The sequence below is a fragment of the Protopterus annectens genome, chromosome 2.part1 (genome assembly GCF_019279795.1).
Source record: "Protopterus annectens isolate FY-2018-M chromosome 2.part1, PAN1.0, whole genome shotgun sequence".
In the NCBI taxonomy this organism is placed as follows: Eukaryota; Metazoa; Chordata; order Ceratodontiformes; family Protopteridae; genus Protopterus; species Protopterus annectens.
In genome coordinates this window covers 1,314,750,223-1,314,770,222 of record NC_056729.1, presented here as the reverse complement: position 1 = coordinate 1,314,770,222, position 20,000 = coordinate 1,314,750,223, and positions in this window count along the sequence as shown.

Sequence of the window (20,000 nt, the reverse complement as noted above, 5' to 3'; positions counted from 1 at the left end):
GTGGCATACCACCTGCTCAGAGGCGATCTGTGCCTGACGTATAAAGCCATGTCCAACCCGGAATTAATGGACATGCTGCACCTCAGAAAATCCAAATCCCATCGAGCTATGCGCTCCAGAGACTTGAACCTCAGCACTGAAATAAATAGGACATGCTGGAGGGACAGATTCATAATCCAGAGGCTCCCTTCACTCTGGAATAAAATCCCAGTCCAGGTTAGGGAGAGTCCCTCATTGACTCTCTTCAAGAGGAATCTTGATGAGTGGATGGGAGATCGTAGGTTTACCCCGGGTATCACTTCTGTGTCACTGTTAGACAGAGGCACAGTATGCTAACCTCAAAAAAGGGCATAGCAAAATTAATTTAAAATGGGTGGCGAAAGCCAAACACATTCTGGCTAGGCTTATAAATGCCCTAGGGCAGATAGCCTAGTATGAACCTAGGAACCTATGAAGTATTTCCAGTAATTATCAGGGAATATATCTAGATCTGATGTGATAGTTTTATATATATCTGAAAGGCTAAGTTAAGTTATTTTGTTGAGTAATAGCAATGAAGTAATGAATGAGTTTGGGAATTACATTTTTAACTGAAGAAGGTATTAACTCAAATCTATTTTTAATATAATTTCTGGCTTCTTGTAAGTCAAGTCATAATGATGAATCAAGGTCATTCTCTTCCAATAAAGTATCAATGGACTGCAATTCATTATTTTTTAACATTTGATGCCAATAAATCAAATGTTTTTGTTAAAATATTGACATTTTATGAACATTTGTAGAGAAAATAACCCCCTGTGTGTATGCTATGGGAAAAATAAGGAATAACCAACCTTCATATGATTGAAATATAAGAATGAAATTTTTAAAGGATTTTAAAATAATATTGATATAGTTTGATATAACATTTTTGGTGGTGTAAAGAGTAAAATATTTCTTTAGTTTCCATATGAATATGTTATTTACTAGATTTAACTTAAAGAGATCATTATTATTTTTTAAATTTTGTGATGAAAACGGAATAAAATCTTTCCATTTTGCTGAGCAATTGCTATCTATAAGGAACAAAATAGTTTTAATAACTGAAGAAATTGAATATATTTCCAAATTTGGAAATGCAATACCTCTGTTATTCCAGCTATACTTACAATATGATAAAGATATCCTAGGCTTAATTGGGTGGCAAAGAAATTTTTCAATCATGGTATTAAACATTCTAATTATTGTATAAGGCAGAGGAATGGAAATAGATTGAGCTATGTATAAGATTTTTGGAAAACATATCATTTTTATGATAGTTTCTCTTCTATTGAGAATTTTATTTTAGACCATTTCTGTATTAGTTTGTCTATTTCTATTAAGCTATTGGCAAAATTCAGTTTTTGTATTTCTTTTATATTATTAGCTATTATACCTAAATATTTTATATGTTAGGACTGTGGTGTATATCTTTCATATTCATTTTGAATATTATATTTTTTGGGGCAGTTAACAGAATTTGTGTTTTGTTTTGATTAAATTTAAGACCTGAGTTTTTTGAAAGTAATCTATATCATCAAATAATTCCTGAATTGTTGAATTTTTACCTCCGAAAGTAATCAGAATGTCATCTACAAACAATTTAATCTTTGAAGCCTTATTAAGACTTATATCAAAACCTTTAATATTACTATCTCATCTAATCAGGTTTGCCCAGGGTTCTATAAATAAAGTAAATAAAAGAGGGGATAAGGGACAACCTTGTTTAGTCCCTTTAGTGATAGGTATGGACTGAGATATATTAGAACCAATTTTGACATAAGTTCTAGAGTGTATATATAACTGGGTGATAAGATTTATAAAATTATTTGAAAACTTAAGTTCCTGCAGGAGTATAAAAAGATAATCTCAATTAGCTATGGGAGGGTGGCCTAATGGTTAAGGTGTTTGCCTTACAAATACAAGGTGCAGGGTTTGAGTCCCCTAAGGGATAATTGGCTAGGCTTAAAATGGCTTGCAAGGGCAGTTAGCCTAGTACTAATCTATGAACCTATGAACCTGTGTCAAAAGCACAGTTTTTGTCTAAATTAACTATAGTTAGGTTATTTTTTTAAGTTTTTAGTTGATTCAGTTAAGGTTATTATTCTTTTAATGTTATCAAAAGTTGTTCTATTCATAAGAAAACCTGTTTGGTCCTCTTCTATTAAGTTGGGAAGAAAATCGTTAAGCCTCTTCACATATATATTGACATAAATATTTTATAAGCTGTGTTTAACGACGATATAGGTCTATATGAATTACATTTTGTAGGGTCTTTTTCAGGCTTTAAGATGGGAGAAATGAATGTATATTTCCAAAACAGAGGGATGATATTATTATTTTGTATTGTATTAAAAACTAAACGTAACAATGTTAGAGCTTCATTCGGTAAAATTTTGTATATTTCTGGGATAATACCATGATTACCGGGTGCTTTGTTTTGTTTGAGTATATTAATTTGTTCTTGAATGTCTTTAATGTAATTTGCCTATCAAATAGCTTAGTTTTTTCTTCTGTTAGTTTTTTTAGTGTTTTATTAATAAAAGCTTCAATATCTTTCTTTGAATTTATTAGTCCAGAAGATTGGTAAAGCTTAAGAAAAAATTCTCTAAATTAATTTAATATGTAAGTCAGATACCTTTTTTCTCTTATGGGGTGAATATATTTATTTAAGATGATTAAATTTGCTTAATCTTTTTACTTTATTGGCTAAGATATTCAAAAATCTGGGATTTATTGAAAAATTAATAAATTAAATTTTTTCAAGACTAATCATAGTTTTATGGTTTAAAATTTCACGATATTTCTTAATTAGAGTTTTTATTTCCTCCAATATGGATTTTTCTAGTTGATTTTTTAATAACTCAAGGTTCAAAATATCAAGCTTAGTTTGTATCTCTTTTAAATCTTTATCCCATAAAAGTATTTTTTATACCAGTCAATTATTCTGCCATACAAAATATGCATTCATTGCATCCCAGATGAAATTTTCAGATGTATTATTATTGGCATTAAATTCTAAAAAAATGAACTTTTTCTAATATAAGGGTGTTAAAATCTTTTAATTTAGTGATATATGCTGGTATCCATTTTATCTAAATGTTGTTATGAATTTAAATATGTATATCAAAGGTTATAGAATTATGATCTGAAATGAGACAAGTAATAACTTTCACATTACTTAAAGAATCAGTTAAACTATTGGGACAAAGACTGTCTATTCTTGAGAATGAATTATGTCTGTGTGAAAAGAAAGCAGGGACTAATGATTTTGGGTCAGCATAATTATCAATGTCCTTCAATAAAAAGGATTTTGTAAATTCTTTTAGAAGTTTGGCTAAACTCGAAAATGTTCTATTACCTTTAGAAGTAGGGTGTGAGCTATCGAAAATGCAGTTAAAATCTCCAGCTAATATAATATTGCCTTTTGAAAATTGATTAATATGATCTATATGTTGCTGAGCTGAGCTTTGTCCAAAGCCAAGAATCCAGTACATGTTAATTAGAGTGAAGATTAAGTTATTAAACTTTATGACAATAGAAGCTACCATAACTTTATTATCTTTGTATAAATCTATAATTTTAAGTTGTAATTTGTTATTCCATAGTATTGCAACACCTCTATTTTTTTGAGAGTGCTGAGAGCTATTTAGTATTGAAAATGATTTAGATTCTAACTTGGAAACATCACCCTCTAACAAATGAGTTTCTTGCAGAAAAAAAATAATTGTGAGTTATTTAACTGGAGATGTTTATTTAAAGATCTTCCCTTGTTAGGGTTATTCAAACAATTTATGTTAAGGGAAATACAATGTAAAAATGTGATATTTTAAGAATACTGGTATTACATACTGATTGGAACTTTCAATAAACTTAGAACTATGAGATGAAACTAGCAAAATGTTGGAGATACAGCAATATATACAGAGTGAAACATAGGTAAACAGATCTAAAATTTAAATGATATGACTATGTAAATAACATTCTTCTATGCTTGTTTTAGTGAACATCAAAAGTGTACTATCAAGAAATAATAACAGAATTTTATAACAATGAATCCCTCAAAAACCCACTTGGAGTTATAATAACATTTTGCTATGCTTGTTTTAGTGAACATCAAAAGTGTACTATCAAGAAATAATAGAATTTTATAACAATGAATCCCTCAAAAACCCACTTGGAGTTATAAACTCTTAATTTAAGTGACATTAATCACCCAAATTAACTGACCTACTAGCAGCATGTTTCTGTCAAGCTCCACCTGAGTATGAACTAATTCATAATTAAGAACATGGCTTGTGAATAATACTGTCTGTGTTATGCAAAGGAAGAAGTTATCAAATAATCTATGCTAAATTGACTAATAGACAAGATAACTTAAACTGAATTGCAACTAAGATCAACATAATATTAGCTAACAAAAGAATAATATCATACATTAGCCATACTATAAGAATGTGAAATTGCAAAGGTTGCTTTAAAGACTCCGATATTTAAAGTTATCAAAAATGTAAGAGTTAATACATTACCCAAGTAAGAAAAGTTATTCATAGGGCTAATGACTAGTGAATGAGTCAGCATAATTCTAAATTCGAAATCATCAGGTGGAAAGAAAAGAGAAAAAAATACTTCTAATGTTAATATTTTTTGTTATTGCAACCTAGTTTTAAGTTATATGCTATATTTAGTGAAAATATAATCAGGAAATTAAAATTAAATTATTTTTAAAACTATAGAGTTATGATTTTTCTAAGATAATAAATCTATATTACATTCAACTCACTACAAAATACTTCATTTTATATAGGAAGTAGTATAACAATGTTATTTGGAAAGAATTAAAAATGTAACTGCATAAATGGATATAGTCAGATTTTCTTTCAAATATTTAATTTATTCTATTATGACCAAGAAATATAATAAACTAATCATTTGTAAGATATAATGTGAATTAACAGAGGATACAACATATAAAGGTAAACCAAAAATCTATTTAAAGTGAGAATTTTAACTATAAGTCTAGACTGAATAAAATAATTACTGTTTTACAAGCTTTTAACAAGAGTTATACCCTCCTTAAATATACAACAGGAATGAACCAAATCTATTTACTAAGCTTACATAAATATTAAGATACAGATAGCAAAAGTAGCACTTTAGTAAATATTTAAATAGCTATGTATAGATTGTGCTCATCTATTTTTGTTGCTTCTAATCTTTACATATCTAATAATCAAACACAAGACTACTAATAACAAAATACTGTATAAACCCAACTATCAAGATTAAAAAAGTTTGCACTGCTACTTTATACCTTGTAAGAAAACTGCACCAAGTCTGCTTTAAACTAATTAATAATGATTAATGCATAACATATTGGGACCTTTCTCTCTAGGTCTCCACTGAGGGGAAAAAAGCTTCTCAGCTCTGTAGGAGAATCCCAGACAACAGGTATAAAGCAAGTATGTGATAATTAAATGAATAAGATTTTCCAATATGTCAACACTTGCATATAAATACTTGCATATACATACACAGAGATACAGAAAGTATGAATCTAATATACTTGGTTTTTAAAACTCTAAACATATGCAATTTGCAGCATACTGAATATCATTTGTAGCTCTCATTATTGAAAAAACACTATCCATAACAAAATTAAGTGCAACAGTATATCAGTAACTATTAATTACATCTCATAGCCACTAAGAATATTTAAACATTAATTAAATTCTCAACAATGCAAGTGAATTCCAACAGTAGTATTAATATTTTTAGAAAATGTACAATCATTTTACTAGAAAAATGATTCTTGTTGCATTAATATTACATTAAAACAACCCTCTCTACCTACCAAATAAGTAACTATATCAGTTACTTTCTATGTTAAAAAAAGGTGTAGCTTGCAGGCATCAAAGTCTTTGTTACTTATTTTGTGATGGCTTTACATTTTGTAGACTGCAATAACCAAGTTATTCATGCTGTATAGTCCAAAAGATGAAGAGAAGAAAAAAAAGAAACAGTTACTTCCTTTTAACAATGGCTGTCAAACTGAAGATGACGTCATACGTCTCATCGGAGTAGTTCAGTAATGCGTGTGGTCTTGTCTCCAAGCCGTAAAAAGTACGAGCACTCTCAAATTTTTTGGTGGGAAACTACAGTCATTTCAAACAACATCAGAGGGCATCCTAAGTCTTGAGAGGCTCTCAGGACACTCCAGCAACACTTTGATGTTTTATTCTGTGAAATAGCAGAGAGAGGCGAAGAGGAGAGAAAAAAAAAAAAAAAAAAGGGAAGCCACTCACGGATCTACCGTGCTCTCATATCCATCTCAAGCCCAAAGCCACCAATGAACAAGGTTTAAGCAAACGGACACAATACCACAAAAAGGGCACCAAATAAAGCCACTATGACCAAACTAACAACAAAAGACACTATAATCACAAAGGAATGAGAATACACTTTCCAAAACCACAATCAAATGCATGTATTCAACAGCCCCATACTGAAACAAACAATGAATAAAAAAAAAAAAAAAAACTATAAATCATCATAAAGAATTATAATTCGGATAGCTATCACTAAATACCAGCAGCTACTCAAAAACATATACCAAAAGTTAAATTACAGGCTAAGGGAAGTAAAGATTAAATGAAATGTGAATCTTAAACCTTTTATATATGCACTATATTAATGAAACGAAGGGTAAAGACTGTAACCGGAACACCTAGCATAGAATTACAGTAATATGCAGCTACAGCATCAGTAAACAAAAACAAATTTAACTAAAGCAGTCTATGTATTCAAAGTCATATGTAAGCAAGGGACAATAAACAGATATTTTTTTCTCTTTAATAAAACAGAGTATATTTTAAAGTAAATAAATATATAATATATACTATGATTTTTAAGAAATAACTATAATGAGGAGAACTAAAAATTATTAGTAAAGTTAAATGATAAAACAAGAAACTAAAGACAATTGTGAAAATCCAATAAACTGCTCAGTAAGAAACATAAGCCAAAAACACAACATAATAAAAACTACATCAATACTCACCTGTTGATCCGTTTTAATTTTCCTGGACTACTGTGTCATAAGAAAAATTCTTATATAAGGAAAATGAAAATAAAAACCATGTTGTAACAAAGTTATTTTTTAAGTTTTTTCTTGTGGGCAACTGTTTTCCATGTTCCATTTTCAGCAATTCTTTTAAGACTGGAACTAGCCCAGTCCATTTCATCTATTTTTTTCCAAAATTTTGTTAAATTTAATGTACTTGATAGCTGCATCTAGTTCCTCAAAAATCTTCGGCCCATCTTGAAGGAATATTTTCAGCCTTGTAGGAAAAGCAGGTGAGATTTTATTTGTGCTTTTTTAGTTCTTTAGGTAATGGTAGGAATTGTTTCCTTATAGTTATGACAAATGTAGAATAGTCATTGTCCAAACATATGATGTTATGTTTGTATTTAATAGGTGACTTAGACCACACAGTCTTCAAAACTATTTCTTTCTCATGAGTTGATAGAAATTTGACTATGACAGATTTTGTGGAATTACTTCTGGTAGATTTATATGTAGTTAGAGACCTGTGAACTCTTTCTATACCAAAAGAAAGTGCTTCAGGAAGCTGTAAAATATCTGGTAGCCATGAGGTTAAAAATTTCTGCAAATGATTTTCTTCTAGATTGTCGAGCAGCCCAAAGATCCTGATGTTATTTCTTCGAGATCTATTCTCAAGATCATCTATTTTAGTTTGAAACAGAGAATTTTGCTTCAGAAGGAATTCTAACTTATGTTCATTTTGTAATGTTTTGCTATCCATGTCATTTAAAGATGTTTCAGTACCTGTAATTTGTTTCTTCTGCTGCTTAAGGACTTGATGTAAAGTCTCCATTTGTTGAGAAGTATTTTCTTTAAAAACATCAATCTTCATATCCATTCTGTCAATTTCTGTTGATAGTTCCTGAATAGTAGTAAAAAGAGTTTGAAACTCTATTTTTATTGGTGAGTCCTGATGAAAGGATTTTGTAAAGCTCATGTTGAATCCAGATGCCAGAAATTTGTCTCTTATTTTTTGACAGGAAAAAATTTTAAAAACTTAAACAATATTTCAATACTAATTTAGTAGACTACTAAATGAAACCAAATATATAAAAAATGTTTTTTAGTTAGTTATAAATAAAATTTCCTGTCATAAAAGAAATGATATGGCAGAGTTAAGATAAAGTGCTGCTACTCAAAGCACATCCTTGGCCACACACCCCCAATTGTTGCATTCTTGAAGCACTTGAGTACTATTGCCTGGCACAGAGATGTGTTGAATATATCTGTGAGTACAGTTGACAGTTGAGCAGCACAATCTCTGAGTACCCACCCCTGAATATCTTCAGGGTCAGCTGCTTTTCTAGGATTTACTTGGCTTAGGGTCCTCTGAACACCCGCTAGACTGAGGCATAGTACTTCATCACCTTGTCTGATGGGGAGTTTTGTTGCCATGCTATTGTTTCTTTCATTGAACATGCGGATGTAGATGTTAAACTCATTTAAGAATTCAGTGTTATCACACTGAGAAGAAATTGGCTTGTAGTCTGTTATAGCTTTATCTCTTGTCACAGACACCTGGAGTCCCTCAGGTCAGAGAAGCAACCTTGAATTCTCTGACCATAAGCACACTTTGCCTCCTTTATTCCTCTAGTAAGTTTTCCCCTGGCCTCCCTGAGGGCTTCCTTATCCTTTGATTTGAATGTCACATTCCATGCTTTGAGGAGCTCATATATCCCACTTATCAGCCAGGGTTTTTGATTTGTACATCTGGCGATGCTCTTGGTGACTGTCCCATAATCCACACAAATTGAGATATAGCCCAATACAGACCCTGTATACTCCTCTTGGTCAATGTGGTGATTCACTGTGGCCACCTCCTTAAGCACATTCCAATTCATGCTTTCTAAGCAGTCCTGTAGTGCAGAGACTGCTCCCTCTGGCCATACCTTTATTTGTTTTTTTGATGGTTTGCTTCTCTCTAACAGTTGCTTGCATGCAGGAACTGGCATAATGGCAAGATGGTCCGTGTTACCTAAAGGGAGAAGGGATAATGCCTTATAAGCTAGTTTTATGTCTGTGAAGACCTTTTCCAGTATGTTCTACCCCTCTTATTGTGAAGTTCTTGTGCTGGTGGTAGCTGGGTAGTACAGATTTCAGGTTGGCTTGGCTAAAGTCACCAGCTATTATGTAAGTAAATTATGGATTCTTGTTCTGCATATCATTTATGGTCTGGTAAAGTGTGGCCAGTGCCTCATTGGTATTGACACAGACAGGGATTTAAATGGGTGTAATACTGACACCACTGAACTCCCTTGGCAGGTAGAAGGGTCAACATTTTAGTGACATGAGCTCAATGTTCTCAAAACAATGAGTGATAACCAGTTCAATGTTGGTACACCAGTTGCTATTTTTTTTAAATACAAACACCCACTCTTCAGGCTTTACCACAGAGAAACTGGTTCCTGTTGGTTCAAAATAATGTCACCCCATCCACATAGATCGCACTATCATTTATACTGGAGTTTAACCATGTCTCTGTGGACACAACCAAACAAATGTTTCTCACCTTACTTTACATGGAGAGCTCCAGCCTTATGTAGTTCATGTTATTATCCAAGGAGCAAACAGTTGCCAGTACCATAGAGGGGAATGCAAGCCTGTGAGGGTTAGCCTTGAGTCTGGCAGTTAAACCACCCCAAGAACCTTGTTTCCTTGATCTTTTACATCTCTTCCTTCTAATGTGCATCCTCTGAGTGGTGAAAGTCAGATTTACTTGATTGATGCATTTTTAGCCATGCTTTAGTATAATTCCCAGTTTGTGGAGTTCTTGGAGTATATTAGGCTTTATAAGCCTCTCTAGGAGCTGCCCATCAAACATACAGCATGGCGACCTTAAAAATCGAATTTCCAAGAGTCTTTTAGCATTATAACTTAACATACTTTCAGTATTTGCCCCCAATTCTTTTTTTTTCATAGATTTCGATGCAAAACTAAACAAATAATGCACATTTCTCTGTTGAGCCAAAGCAGCCTCTACCCCACAGGTTGTCGCCATCTTGAAAAAAAAATACATGTACATATATAGGTAGATAGACAAATCATATATCATATATAGTTTACTTGATTATGAAGGCAATCAAATTGTTGCAGTGTATCTCCACTACACCAAGGATCAGGTGCCTGGGAGAACATGAAAGTTTTAATTTTTCTCACTTTTGTATGATCTAACATATTATATATATGTTCACACACACACACACACACACACACACACACACACACACACACACACACACACACACACACACACATATAAGTCTACTAAACAAGAGCAACAGACCAAAATGTCATTATCTGTAACATTGTCAAAAAATATTGAAAAAACAGATGCCGTGGTCATTTCATAGTCCATGGAAAAATTAAATAAAAAAAGCAAATATCTGTAAGCAAATCTGTGACTGCAATCTGTTATTCTATGATGTATGTGGAGACTCTAATAGTCATAGATAATAAATGATTATGACCAGTTCTGTCATAATAAGAAGATTATTATGTTTTCAGGTGATGAATCTGAAGAAATTTACTGCAAGATTTCAGGTAGACAGGTGACTTTCTTCAAATCCATTTCAATAACTGTTAATCAAATGGTGTTCTTTGTAAACCAATCACAATGCTTTGTAGTATATGACTCTGGGCTGTTTTTCAAAAATAATACAATTTTATACAATAAAAAGCACTGATTGTATTATAGTGATGTAGTAACTCATTCACACAGATATGTTTTCAAGTCTGTGCATTATAGTCTTTCATCATGAAAGAACCTTTTTTTTTTTAAGTTTGTGTGTGCCAAAAAAGAGTCTCTTTAAGATATGTTGATGGTACTTCAGGAGAAGAATGTCTTCTTGTATGCGTAGTAAGGAATTGCATTTAAAGCCACTACATTTTTTGGGAATCTGTTAAAGCTGGAACTTTGGAGATATTGAGACTGCACTTCAACTGTGTATCAGGGACCTAGCTGTCTTTGTAGTGGCATATCTCATATCTGGTATGCAGGTGTGTTGACCTGCTCTTTATTTTTTTATTTAAGTCCAACAAATAAGTGTGGTCCTGAAAATGAGTTTGTTATTTCTCTGATCTGTATATCTGTGTCATTTATAACAGTTGTCTTCTATAAAGAGCAATTGGATACTAATAATCCTCAAGTAGAATGTCAAAGGAAACTGCAATTACGTTTCATTTACATTGAAAATGAGTTATTGAAAATCTCATTTTAAGATTCACCATGTTCTCTCTGTTAATGAGTTCTTCAATGTTAATTGGAATTTTAATATTCTTAGTAATAGCTGGTTTTCACATGAACAGCCTACTTTTCATGAAAAGCTAGAGCTGCATTAAATCTTCAAAAGTCCAGGAGTGCAGATGAAATTACATATACATATTTAACAGGATCAAATTAATGTGGTGGAATACAAGCCTTCTAAAAGCAGAACAACTAACAGCACCATTTACTCTCATATTAAAAGTAGCTGTCAAAGTTTTGCACATATATTATAGTTTTCTTGGTGTTAGCTTGCACACACACACACACACACACACACACACACACACACACACACACACACACACACACACATGCACACACACGCACACACACACACACATACATTCTATTAAATCTTGATTCAAGAACTTAGTTCTATGATTATATATGAGTGCATTTTTCTGCAGTTACTAAAAGAGGAGAACAGTAGGTATATAAGAATTAAGACTCTAAAATGACAGTTTATTGACTGAATGTGAAGCCAGTGTTTATAAATTTTGCATAGTGCAATAGCAATATAAAAGTAATAAGCTTCATTTTAATCACATTTTTGTTTTTTGTTTTTTGTTTTTTTTTACTTAAGAACACTGTCAGTGTTCTGTCATATTTTTTTATTATATTATTGACAAATTATACTAAGCCTGCCTTTGCTTTTGAGCAATGTGTAAAATAAAATTATCACAATGTTAAATGAGCATAATCTTGAATCTGATCATTTATTTATTTATTTGAAACCTGGTGGGTATACTTGTACGAAGAGTCTTTTCTACAATACACCGTGCTAAAGGCAAAATGTAAACAGCATCCAGAAGGGTGCATGCAAAGAAGAACCACAGGCTTAGCAGGATGTATTTACTTCCTTGATATTAGGAAGAGCACAAGGTGGTGGGTTCTATCTGTACCATAGGTCCTTGGGTTCATGATGCATTGCTGATACTGCAGTAAGCCAAAAATGAGGTGTTCCATATCTGAAGATGCAGAATTTTAGAAGTAATATTAGACCAAGCTCCCAGCTGGCTGAGTTTCCAACAATTATATAGGTTGTTAAGGATCCCTTGACACATACTGGAAACAGGATAGGCTTTTACATAAGCACAATTTGTCATATATAAAACGGCATGCTGAATAATTTCATATAACAAATAAAGCTTACCTTTTTTATAGACGTACCATTTATGATGATGTAGTAACTATTAAAAAATAACATTTTCAGTTAATTCCCTTACAGTTTCAAATTTTCCTTTTATTCTAAGCCTGTGCAGTGCAAAGAAGAACCTGAGGATCAGCAGGATGTATTTACTCCCTCTATCCTGGGAAGATCATAAGGCTGTGGATTCTATCTGTACCATAAGCTGTTGAGCTCATGATGCATTGCTGATACTGCAATAGAGCATAAAAGAGGTGCTTTACACTTAAAGATAACTTTCAAATGTAATGTTAGACCAGGCTCTGAGCTGCCTGCATTTGTGATCATAACATTGCTGTTAAGGATCCCTGAGCACATATTGGAAACAGAACAGGCTTTTTCTTAAACATGATTTGTCATACATAAAATGACATGCTGAATAATTTCACATAAATTAAGCTTACCTTTCTTATAGAAGATAGTTTTATGACTTGAAGTACTAACTATTAAAATATAGTATCCTCAATTAAATCCCTTGCCATTTCAAATTTCCTTTTAACATTCCCCAGTGCAATAACATTTTTATAACTTAATTGATTAATCTTCACTGGGTAAATCTTACTATTTGGCATCATTTGCTATCAAGCTAATAAACTCTTCTAAGCACATATTTTTTGTCATTCTGTGCTTTCAAAATACCACCCTTTCCACATTGTCCACACAGTATTTGCCATTGCTCCACATACCATCCCATTTGGAATCAATCAACTCTTTGCCAAACATTCAACATCTTTAGTTCTTTTACTGTCAAAAAGCACATCTGACATTATTTCTTCCTAACCATTACAGCCTTCTGCCTTACAGACAAAAAAGCATCTAACATTGTTTCTTTCCAATCATTACAGTCATCTGTCTTAAATATATGCAAATTGTATTTCACTTCATTTTTTACTTGCAGTTTACTGGCCTGTGCCCTTTTCATCCATACAGCTGCATATGGGGAAATTCTCCTTGTCACTGATGGACATTTGCCCATCTGTGTACTTACTGCTTAATTATGTCCCTATGCAATAGATAGATTGTAATACAGACAATTAAAAAATGCACAAAAACATGCATCAGTTGATTTATACAGAATAACAGTAACAGGCATGTGAAAAAAGCAATCTATTCCTCCAGGAAAGAGCCAGTAGGTGACAGCTTACATTCTGAAGTTAGCTGTGAATCATCTATACCTTAAAGTGAGTTTAGGTATGTGCACGCAACTTTTAAGTACCATTTGCACCATACATAATTAGCACATAAGTCCTCGAAACATGGTGCATTAACCAAAAGATAAGTACTCACCGCAGCTACCCAATAGGTATTATTAAACTGGAATACCTGTAACATGTGCCTGATGCCGTCCAATAGTCTACTACAATCCTATATGTGCCTACATTAAAATGCAATATTGATACACTTACTGCTCATACCTTTGTTACCTGTGAACTGAGTGGAACCTCGGCATTTTTCAACAATTTTTAACTACGACAGTGAGGATTGTGACTTAGAGGAGGGGTCAATGTGTCTGGGCACTGAACTGGACTGAGGAGGAGACCACCCAGATGTTCACTGTTAATGCTGGACATGAGCAGAGAATGTGAGTACATGCCAGAAACTTTGCGATGATTGAAACATGGAACTAGATTGTGAGGGAGTATCACAGATGGACTGGCATGCAGGTCTGCCACTGCTATGTTGACCTACTTCAGAAAGACAAAGAAGATCTTCACCAGAGGGTTGCAGAGGTCCAATGCCAGACAGCAAATGCCTACAGTAAGTTATACAATTCATGCCTTAGCACTTTTACCATATATGCATTTTGTAAGCATATCTGTTTCTGTGACTGTTTCAAGTGTTTTCTATGAGTAATTACATTGATAATAGTAATGTAAATGAAGGAATTTATGTTCCACTCATTAAAGTTGCCATTAACATATTGACACATTCTGAGGTTATCTGCAATTATACTGGTCCAATGGACACATTATGAAGGACTGCTGGTTGTGACTGTAAATTAATATGGACTTCACACATGTAACTTTTACTGTATTCCATAATATAAGTTACAATGTTCTGTTATGTCCCTTTTAGTTTAAATGGCTAAGAAGTATGGCAAAGTGAGTGCTGTTCTCCGATGTGGGAGTTCAAATCCCAATGTATCCTCTTTCGGAAAATATTGGTGGCTGGTTATGTAATATTGCACATCACATATGTAAGGCTTATGGTTAATAGGTAACTTATACAGTACAGATTTTTACAAATTTAGTACATGCATGGTTGAGTGACACCTATAGGCACTTCAGACTGTAGATGACTATGCATTTGTCCATTAACCACAAAGCTTCTAGAAACATCTCACAGTATACTGCTGTAGGTGTGAATGATGGCTGATACATACATCAGTAATACACACATTAGTAAGCTCTACATTATAGAGTCTTGCAAATACAATGCAAGTGCAAAAAGTATAGATCTTTAATCCTTACTGTCTTGTGGCTATACGTTTACCTCTGTATGTGGAGACATGTAACACTGAACTGCATGGTTGTGCATTAAATGCTATTAATGCCTTATTCTTTTTTTTCAAAATTACCTGCCAGTGTGTATTTTTGCATAGTATGGCAATCAAACTCAGTGTGCTAGCACATGCTAATGTTATAGGGTAAATAAATGCATATTCTGTCATTATTCCTTTGAGATTTACAGCATTAAAGAAACCATGATGTCTATGAGCTCAAATGGTTAAACAATAGGGCAATGTAAATGTTTCATGAATATGTGTCAGTTGGAATTCCATTATAGCCTACTTTGATGATATCCTTGTAGCTCAGCATTTCCTATTTAACAACAGATATGTAAGAGCTATACTTGGCGGGTAAGTTATGTAGTATGGATTTTTGCCTATTTTAGGTTCATAGGTTCATAGGTGTGTACTAGGCTAATGGCCTTGGAGCCTTTAAAAGCCTAGCCCATAGAAGTGCCCTGGCATCGTGCCACCTGACCTTAGTTCCCATTGCCTCTATCAAGTAGAGCCAGTGGAGTGATCCTCGGGGTGAACTTTCTATTTCCCATCCACTCATCAAGATTTCTCTTAAAGAGGGCCAATGAGGTGCTCTGCTTGACATGTATGGGAGGTCTATTGCAGAGCATGGGCAGTATCTGGGTTATGAACCTCTCCCTCCAGTTTGTTCTTTTGATTGTGGTAATGAGGTTAAGGTCTCTGGACTGTGTGGTTTGGAGGGATTGGTATTTCTTTAGATGCAGCATTTCTAACAGGGCTGAGTCAGACATGGATTTGTAAGTCAAGCAGCGACTGCCTCTAAGTAGGTGATATGAGACAGAGAATAGTTGGAGTTTTTTGAGTCTGTCCATATAGGACAAGTGTTTAACACCTAGGATCCTTTTTGTAAGGTAGATTTGTGGCCATTCCAGTTGTTGCAGGTGTCTAGTGAGGTACATGCCAAATAGGGCATTGTACTCAATTGGCCTAATGAGGGAAGAGTAGAGGGAGACAATGACCTTGTTCTTCCTGGATGCAAAACCCTTAATAATAAGATGTGCCACAAAGAAGGACTTTCTGACCACAGTGGCAATGTGGTGGTAAAAAGAGAGGTTGCTATCAACCTGTGTTCCCATATCTCTGATAACTCCTTCTGTGTTCAGTGGGCTACCATCAATGTGGTAATTCATGGGAACCAGGTTTTTCTCAAAGGGGATGATGACACTTTTTTTGGCATAGAGCTTAAGACCATCGTTCTGACACCAGTCGTTAGTCACAGTGAGGCCTTTCTGTAGGCTGTCAACATCACTTGGGGAGTTAATAATAGCTCCCAACTTGCAATAATCTGTGAACTTTGTCAGTCAGAGTCCCTTCATGTTGGCTTGGACTTCAGAGAAGTAGATACCAAACAGGAGAGGACCCAGGACCGAACCCTGTGGGTCTCCACTCATGACGGGTCAGCAGTCTGACTTGAAATCAGCTACTTTCACACTGTGGGTTCTATCTGTGAGCCAGTTTGCAACCCACCTAGTGATATAGAGGTTGATGCCTAGCTTAGTGAGTTTTCTATGATTTCTGAGTGGGGAATGGTATCAAAAGCCTTTGCCAGATCAAGGTAGGCTGTATGAACCACCATGCCTTCATTCACAGTTCTGGTGACTGACTCAAAAAAGTTGACCAGGTTGAGCAGGCATGATCTACCCTTCACAAAAACCAAACTGCGTGGGATCCAGAGTTTGGAGATTCCCTATATCCTTGTTTATTAAGTCCATGATGATGCATTCCATAGCTTTGCATATCAGACTTGTCAGGCTAATGTGGTGATAGTTCCTAGGGTCTGTAGACTCTCCTGTAGCAGTGCTCCATTTTTAGGGACAAAGCCTGAGGTGAGGCTGTGATTGAGCAGGGCACACAGGTGAGGTGCCCACTCTGTAGTTCATGTAGAACACAGCCAGGGATATTGTCAGGTCCCATAGAAGCTGTATTCTTGGCCTTGGATAGTGCTGTTTTAACCTGTGCAGCAGTAATACTAGGTGCCTGGCAATTTACTGGTATTGTGATTAGTCCTTTGGTGGGGGTGAGAGGGGTAAAGTTGGCACTGAATCTGTCAGCCAGTATATTGGCAATATCTGTTGGCTCGGTATAGGAGGTACCATTGTGCAGTAGCTCAGAGCAGATCTTTGGTATTGCTGTGGAGATTCTTTACATAACTATAGAAGGCCTTGTGGTTGTCTTTACTATCTGCTGCAATTCTGTTTTCATAGCTAGCGTTAGAGGATTTGATGAGGGATCTCAACTTTTTGTTGATGCTGATAAGGGAGTTTTTCCAGTCTTGGAACTTCACCTTATTCCCCATTAGTTTACTCCTTCTGTTGCAGAGTTTGTTTATGGCAGGGGACCACCAGATTGACTTCCTTTTTTTGGAGGAGAGCATCTTGGTTCTATTGGGTATGGCGAGATCCATGCATTTGTACAGTGCATTGGTGTGTGATTTGGTGGTCATGCATCTATTATCCATTTGCATGGGTGCCATGAAGTTAACCACCTCTGATTTTAGGAGCCCACAGTTAGGTTTGAAGAAGTTTTTCATGGTGGTTACCTTTGCGGGCGGGGGCAGAGCGATGTGGATATTCAAGGTGATTAGTTTGTGGTTGGATCTAAACAGGGAGGAACTGACTGTTGGTTTAGAGCAACAGTCACCCATGTTAGTTATGAGCAGGTCAAGGATGTTGCTAGTGGGGGTAAAAACGAGCTGGTCCAGGGCATTGGAATTAATGAATTCCAGGAAACTTTGGGCAATTGTATTGGTACATGAGGAGTTTTCTCAGTTAATGGAGGAGTAGTTGAAGTCATCCAGTATGAGAGTATTAGGTTGGACCCTAATATTCCCTAGGGTGTTTAGGAACATAGAATGTGAGTCTTGGGACATGGTTGGGGACCTATAGCAGGTGACAACCTGAATTGCTGTCTTACCCAATGTTAGCTGCATCTGAAGTATCTCTGATGCATTATGTTGGGCTACCAGTCTGGAGGTGTGTGCATTCTTTATGAATATGGAAACACCACCAGCTTTGGAGCTTTAGTCCAAGTTCTGGGGCTGAAAGGTGTGGAATGAGTTATAGCCTGGTTGTGCAGGGGTGCTTTCTGCTGCCATAAACCAGGTCTCTGTTACAGCACAAATATTGATGTTCTCCATTTCATGGAGTGCTTCAAGTGCTTCAAGCACTCTCCAAAGCTAAGAATACAGCATCCATGGGACCAGATGACATCTCGGGCTGTGTACTACATGAACTACAATATGAACTGGCACCTCACCTAAGTGTCATGTTTAATCATAGCCTCACCTCAGGTTTCATGCCCAATGAGTGGCACAGAGCTACAGTTATCCCACTCCACAAGGGGGGGATCCACCTTGGATCCCGGAAACTACCGTCCCATCAGTCTGACAAGCCTTATCTGCAAGGCCATGGAGCGTATTATCATGGAACTTATAAACAAAGACATTGGCAACCTTCAAACACTGGACCCCACCCAGTTTGGGTTCTTGAAGGGCCAATCTTGTCTTCTGAAGCTGATTGACTTCTTTGAATCAGTCTCCAGAGCCATGGACAAGGGTAAGATAGTCCACACAGCCTATCTAGACCTTGCCAAGGCCTTTGACACCACCCCCCACTCTGGAATCATAGATATACTTACTAAGCTGGGCATTAATCCCTACATCACCCAATGGGTTGCTAACTGGCTTACTGATAGAACCCACACTGTAAAAGTAGCTGACTCCAAATCCAGCTCCAGACAAGTGACAAGTGGAGTACCTCAGGGTTCAGTCGTGGGACCGCTCTTGGTTGGCATCTACTTCTCTGAAGTACAGGCGAACACTAAGGGACTCTGGCTAACAAAGTTTGCAGATGACTGCAAACTGGGAGCCATTATTGAATCCCCAAATGATGTGGATACTCTACAAAAGGGCCTTACAGAAACAGATGCCTGGTGCCAGAGCCATGGGCTCAAGCTCAATGCCAAGAAATGTATAGTTATCCCTTTTGGGAAAAACATGTATCTGTGAATTACCATATAAGTGGCAGTACACTAAATACCGAAAGTGTGATAAGAGACTTAGGGACACAGGTGGACAGTGGTCACACCTTCGATAACCACATCGCCACAACAGTCAGGAAATCCTTCTATATGGCACACCTCATCACTAAGGGCTTTTCATCCAGAAAAAAGGAGGTTATTGTTCCATTGTACTCATCCCTCATTAGACCCATTATAGAATACAATGCCCCATTTGGTATGTACCTCTCAAGACATCTGCAACAACTGGAAAGGCCACAGAAATACCTCACTAAAAGAATCACAGGCCTAAAGCAGATGCCCTACGCTGACCACCTTAAAAAACTCCAGCTATACTCTGTCGCATATCGTCTACTCAGAGGCAATCTCTGCTTAACATACAAGGCCATGTCAAACCCAGAGCTGTTGGACATGCTACACTTAAAGAAATCCCAATCCCTCAGAGCCACATGCTCCAGGGATCTAAATCTTCTCATCACAATAAACAAAACATGCTGGAGGGATAGGTTCCTGACCCAGAGACTCCCCAGACTCTGGAAAAGATTGCCCATACATGTCAAGCAGAGTGCCTCGTTGACCCTATTCAAAAGAAACCTTGAAGATTGGATGGGAGAAAGGAAATTCACCCCAGGGATCATGCCAGTCACCCTGCTAGACAGGGGTCCAGGGAAGTAAATAGTGTGGGAAGAAATAGCAAAGGAATTGTTATGGCTAGGCTTGTATAGGCCCTAAGGCTGATAGCCTAGTACCAACCTATGAACCTTTAGACTTTTAGCATTGAGCAGCCTGACCCTCAGATTGCATTTGTATAGCTGTTACAGTGGTAATTTGGTCTTTGGAATATAGCATCTCTGTTTGACATATA